Genomic DNA, 6,000 nt, shown 5'->3' on the forward strand with positions numbered 1-6,000 from the left:
AAAACTTAAATTTTGATGGCGATTTAAGCGACAACGAACACAATATTTTTACCTGCAAACAGTCATTAGGGTAAATTTTCCGCGATATTGACTTGTTTAGCAGGGTTTGCGCGTGCAGTTTGATGTCGGCAATCTCGTGTTTACCATGAACACTATCTCACAACGCAGCAATCATGCACACTGTTTGGTATACTGAAATGTATATTGTAAACACAAGTCTATCCGGAATAGTTAAGCAATATATAAAATTCTGCACAGGTGGTTGGCACATATCGTTGACTTCTTCTAAGCTATATAAATTGTGTAGTATCATGTATAATAAGGTAATCTCGTGATATATACAGTTCATTCCAACGATTCGCTTCTTAGTTTAATGAAGCGGTGTCATTTGTTAAATGATACCCTTCTAGACATAATGGAGCCAACTCCGGTCGTTGCCATTCATTCGAGTAAAATCTAGTCAATGAAATTATCTCGCCCAGCAGTATTCACATCTCCAATTTGGTAGACATGAACTCAGCAGGCTTAGGATTTTCTAATGACTAGAAACGATATATGGCATAGAAACTTAATAGGTACTACACAAGTTCTTGCTGAATGTAAGCATCGTTAGCCCTTGTTACATTTCTGGTGACGCACGTCATAAGTATAGCGTTGTAGAGTTAACAATCTCATGAACTTCCACGGAATGAGAAGATTTTTTAGTACTGAAAATACCACCTTCAGTGACAGTTTAGCCTTTTTTATAAATAGTAGAAACTGCCTTACATTGTGAAAATATAATACTTAAAAACGTGATTGTCTTCGTTTTTTGTTGACCTGTGCAGTTACTTAGCACAATTTAAAAATCTTTCTTTATATGAAAGCGCGTGGACAGAGTACGGTGCCAATCTTACACACACACAGAGAGCATGCCTGAACAGCACAAAGACTTGCATAATGACGGGACGTCTTTCCTGGAAAGAGTACATGCAAATAATGCCCGTTTTGCTCTGTAACTACGGCCGGTATTTCGCTTTTCCTATCCTTTTAATATGGTACAATAGCAATGGAATGTTCAGGCCATTCAGGCTAAAAGGAACAAAAAGCTTGATTAGGCTGAGTGGCAGTTTTGAACTGTGTCTCTGTTAAGCAGTTTACAACTGTAAGGAAGACAGTGTCCAACAAAACACGCTTTTGTTCAAATCAGTCATTTCGACGAATATGTCGTCCTATCGTGACAACAAGGTGGTTTTGTGTTCACAATACTTTCACGAATGCGAAAGAGTTTCATAGGCACGGATAGCGAGCTGCCGCCCTTCAAATATAGCGCCAAGCATAAACGGGTTCATTTAGGTCATCAGCTTTGTTATAACAATAATCCGTTAGAATTCCTAAAGGCTGTAACAACCATAAAACATTATAAGCGCGTGACTATAAACAAGGAGGAATGTGATTGCTTCATCAATGCTCTATTAAAGATGAGCTCTGCCTTTTGCCCCACCTTGATTATGCAGGCATGTACGCATTTGCGTAAACAGCGTACTGGTAGCATCGTATCAACTCGCATAAAGGTTATGCTGTATTACCTAAATGTAAATTAATGCATATAATCTAAGCCAGACATCATCATCAGCAGCAGGAGCAGCCTCGTTGCGCCCACTGCAGGGCAAAGGCCTCTCCCACACTTCTCCAAATGCCCCGGTCATGTACAAATTGTGGCCATGTTGTCCCTGCAAACTTCTTAATCTCAGCCGCCCACCTAACTTTCTGCCGCCCCCTGCTACGCTTCACTTCCCTTGGAATCCATTCCGTAACCCTTAATCACCATCGGTTATCTTCCCTCCTCATTACATGTCCTGTCCATGCCCCCCCTTCCCATTTCGTTTTCTTGATTTCAAATAAGATGACATTAACACGTGTTTGTTCCCTCACCCGATCTGCTCTTTTCTTATCCCTTAACGTTACACCCATCATTCTTCTTTCGATGGCTCGTTGCGTCGTTCTCAATTTAAGTAGAACCCTTTTCGCAGGCCTCCAGGCTCCTGCTCCGTACGTGAGTACATTTAAGACACAGCTGTTGTACAATTTTCTCTTTAGGGATAATGGCAACCGGTTGTTCATGATCTGAGAATGCCTGCCAAACACACCCCAGCCCATTCTTACTCTTCTGATTATTTCAGGCTCATGATCCGAATCCGCGGTCACTACCTGCCCTAAGTAGATGTATTTCCTTACCACTTCCAGTGCCTTGCTTCCTATTCTAAACTGCTGTTCTCTTCGGAAATTGTTAAACCTTGCTTTAATTTTCTGCAGATTAATTTTTGCACCTACCCTTCTGCCTTGCCTCTCCAGGTCAGTGAGTATGCATTGCAATTGTCCCCTGAGCTACTAAGCAAGGCAATATCATCAGCGAATCGCAAGTTACTAAGGTATTCTCCATTAACTCTTTTCCCCAAATCTTCCCAATCCAGGTCTCTGAATACCTCCTGTAAACAGGCTTTATATCGGATTGGAGAGATCGTATCTCCCTGCCTGACTCCTTTCTTTATAAGGATTTGGTCGCTCTCTTTATGGAGGACTACGGTGGCAGTGGAGCCGCTATGGGTATCTCTGTATTTTTACATACGGCTCATCTACACCATGATTCGGTAATGCCTCCATGACTGCTGAGGTATACGACTGAATCGAACGCTTTATCGTAACGAAAGAAAGCCATATATAAGGTTTGCTTATAATCCGCACATTTATTTATCGCCTGATTGATAGTGCGAATATGGTCTATTGTTGAGTAGCCTTTACGGAATTCTGTTCGGTCATTTCGTTGATAGAAGTCTGAGGTGTTCCTAATTCTATTTGCGATTACTTTAGTAAATACTTTGTAGGCAATGGACAGTAAATTGATCGGTCTATACCTTTTCAAGTCTTTGGCGTCCCCTTTCTTATGGATTAGGATTGTGTTAGCGTTCTTCCAAGATTCCGGTACGCTCAAAGTCATGAGGCATTATACAGGGTAGCCAGCTTTTCTAGAACAATGTGCCCACCATCCTTCAACAAATCTTCGGTTACCTGATCCTCCCCAGCTGCCTTCCCCCTTTGCATAGCTCCCAAGGCTTTCTTTACTTGTTCCGGCGTTACTTGTGGTATTTCAAATTCCTCTAGACTATTCTCTCTTCCATTATCGTCGTGGGTGCCACTGGTACTGTATAAATTTCTGTAGAACTCCTCAGCCACTTAAACTATCGGATTCATACTAGTAATGATATTGCCGGCTTTGTCTCTTAACGCTTACATTTGATTCTCGCCTACTCCTAGGTTCTTCTTAACTGCTTTTAGGCTTCCTCCGTTCCTGAGAGCATGTTAAATTCTATCCATATTATACTTCCTTACGTCAGCTGTCTTACGCTTCTTGATTAACTTGTAAAGTTCTGCCAGTTCTATTCTAGGTGTAGGGTTAGAGGCTTTCATAAGTTGGTGTTTCTTGATAAGATCTTTCGTCTCCTGCGATAGCTTACTGGAATCCTGTCTAATGGAGTTACCACCGACTTGTATTGCACACTCCTTAATGATGCCTATTATATCCTCGTTTATATTCTCAACACTAAGGTCATCTTCCTGAGTTAAGGCCGAATACCTGCTCTGTAGCTTGATCCGGAATTCCTGTATTTTCCCTCTTACCGCTAACTCATTGATCGGCTTCTTATGTACCAGTTTCTTCCGTTCCCTCCTCAAGTCTAGGCTAATTCGAGTTCTTACCATCCTATGGTCACTTCAGCGCACATTTGCCGAGCACGTGCACATCTTGTATGATGCCAGAGATAGCGCAGAGTACAACGTCTATTTCATTTCTAGTCTTGGCATTCTGGCTCCTCCATGTCCACTTTCGGCTATTTCTCTTGAGGAAAAAATCCGACATCAAGTAAACCTTAATATACTGCTTATTTTTCATGTCGGGCGCGGTGATCCTTTCAGGCTACGCTTTGTTATTTAGAGCATACTGGTAAGTAATGCGCAAAAATGCCAGGGTTTTAGGCGCCGAAACCATTATATCATGACGAGGCACGTTGTAGTTGTATACTCTATGCTCTTTTCTGACATCTGACGTTTTTTAGCGGGCACCCAGAGGTCGGTACACGGGTGTTCTTTCATTTCGCCTCCACCGACATGCAGAAGCCGAAGCTGAGATTTCTTCCCGTGCACATAGGCTCACCAGCGCAACGGCAAGGCTACTATGTCAGCATGGCAGGCAGTGTAATATTGTCAATTTTCGCGATGTCCACCGTATTATTGTAGGTCTCACCTTTAGTAGTTCGCAAGAAAAACAATTACATACTATAAATTTCATGTCCAAATGCTTTCATATTTAATCCAGAGACCAACATCGGTGACACATGAAGTGCAGGGCGGGCGATTGTGAAATCGAACCGTGACAGTATGTAGACCAATACAGCAAGGCTAACGCGATGCCTTCCTCTGTAGCGTAGTTTAAAATGTTATGAGCTTTTATGTGCCAAAACCACTTTCTCATTATGAGGCACGCCGCAGTTAGGAGCTCTGGAAATTTCGACCACCTGGGGTTCCTTAACGTGCACCTAAATCTGTGTAACGGACGTTTTCGGATTCCACCCCCATCTAAACGCTGCTGCCGTTGTCGGGATTCGACACAGCGACCTCGTGCTCAGCCGCCCAACACCATGAGCCAGTAAAGAACCATGGAGTGTGTGTGTAGTGTAGTCACAGGAAGAGGAATGTGAAGGGGAAAGACAGACAGTCCGCGAGACGAAAGACGGTAATATCACCGTGAGTGGCACGGCTGTGTGTTCAAAACGATCACACTTTACACATATGTAGGTGAGACGAATGTGCATGGCGGAGCACGATCCGCTCGAAGCTTCATCTTGAAGGTCAGCCTTACAAGGTATATTTAGTAGGGGAAATAGAGCGGAGGAGCTTATAGGTGCTTAGTGAACTTGACTACTGAACTGACAGAACATGCAAGCACTGCGCTGAGCGTTTAGGTCAGCGGCACTGAAACGGGCAGCGCATGTACACATGAGCACACGGTATTGTTAGCGGACGTACAACAAACGGCGCCCCTGAGTTCAGCACATCCACAAGCCACTTATCAAAACATTCTCTTTCAAAAAGAACTTTCATCGTTTAAAGTTTCTCTTAAGATGTTTGGCTGAGTTTCCAAGATTTCAATTGTCTACGTTTTGGAATGAGCTGCCTGGATTGTTTACAAATCCGTTCGGATTTGCTCCCGAGCTTCTGTACTAACATTGTTTTTGAAAATTTTTTAACTCTCCGTCACCGCTTGTTTTCATCGCTACTGCACTCCTAGTTTGGTCTTTAATTCTTCGCTATGCTCGTTCTCTAGGCTACTAGGGTCGCCGACGCTCGCCGAAGGAACGGGTGCAATAGAGGTGCACTCATAAGCTTCATTGAAGATCAGCACAAACTGAATGACACGTACCCAGTGCGCTAAGCCGGCGAAAAGTGGGTTCCTTGATCAGCCGCGCATATTTACAGATCACCATAACTCGGTAATCCTAGTTAGGCCGATGCTTGCTTTCACTCCTTGTTCCCTCAGCCCAGCCGTTCGATGCGCTTCACATCCCACCAAAGACTACCCAGTGGACAAGGTAGGTGGGAAAAATGTTACATACATACATACATATATACGTACGTACGTACGTACGTACGTACGTACATACATACATACATGCCTGCATACATACATACATACATACATGCATACATACATACATACATACATACACCCACCGTGGTTGCTCACTGGCTATGGTTTTAGGCTGCTGAGCAAGAGGTCGCGGGATCGAATCCTGACCACGGCGGCCGCATTTCGATGGGGGCGAAATGCGAAAACACCGGTTTACTTAGATTTAGGTGCACGATCAACAACCCCGCGTGGTAGAAATTTCCGGAGTCCTCCACTACGGCGTGCCTCATAATCAGAAAGTGGTTTTGGCACGTAAAACCCCACAATTAAAAAATACA

This window comes from Dermacentor variabilis, chromosome 8, assembly GCF_050947875.1.
Source record: "Dermacentor variabilis isolate Ectoservices chromosome 8, ASM5094787v1, whole genome shotgun sequence".
Lineage (NCBI taxonomy): Eukaryota > Metazoa > Arthropoda > Arachnida > Ixodida > Ixodidae > Dermacentor > Dermacentor variabilis.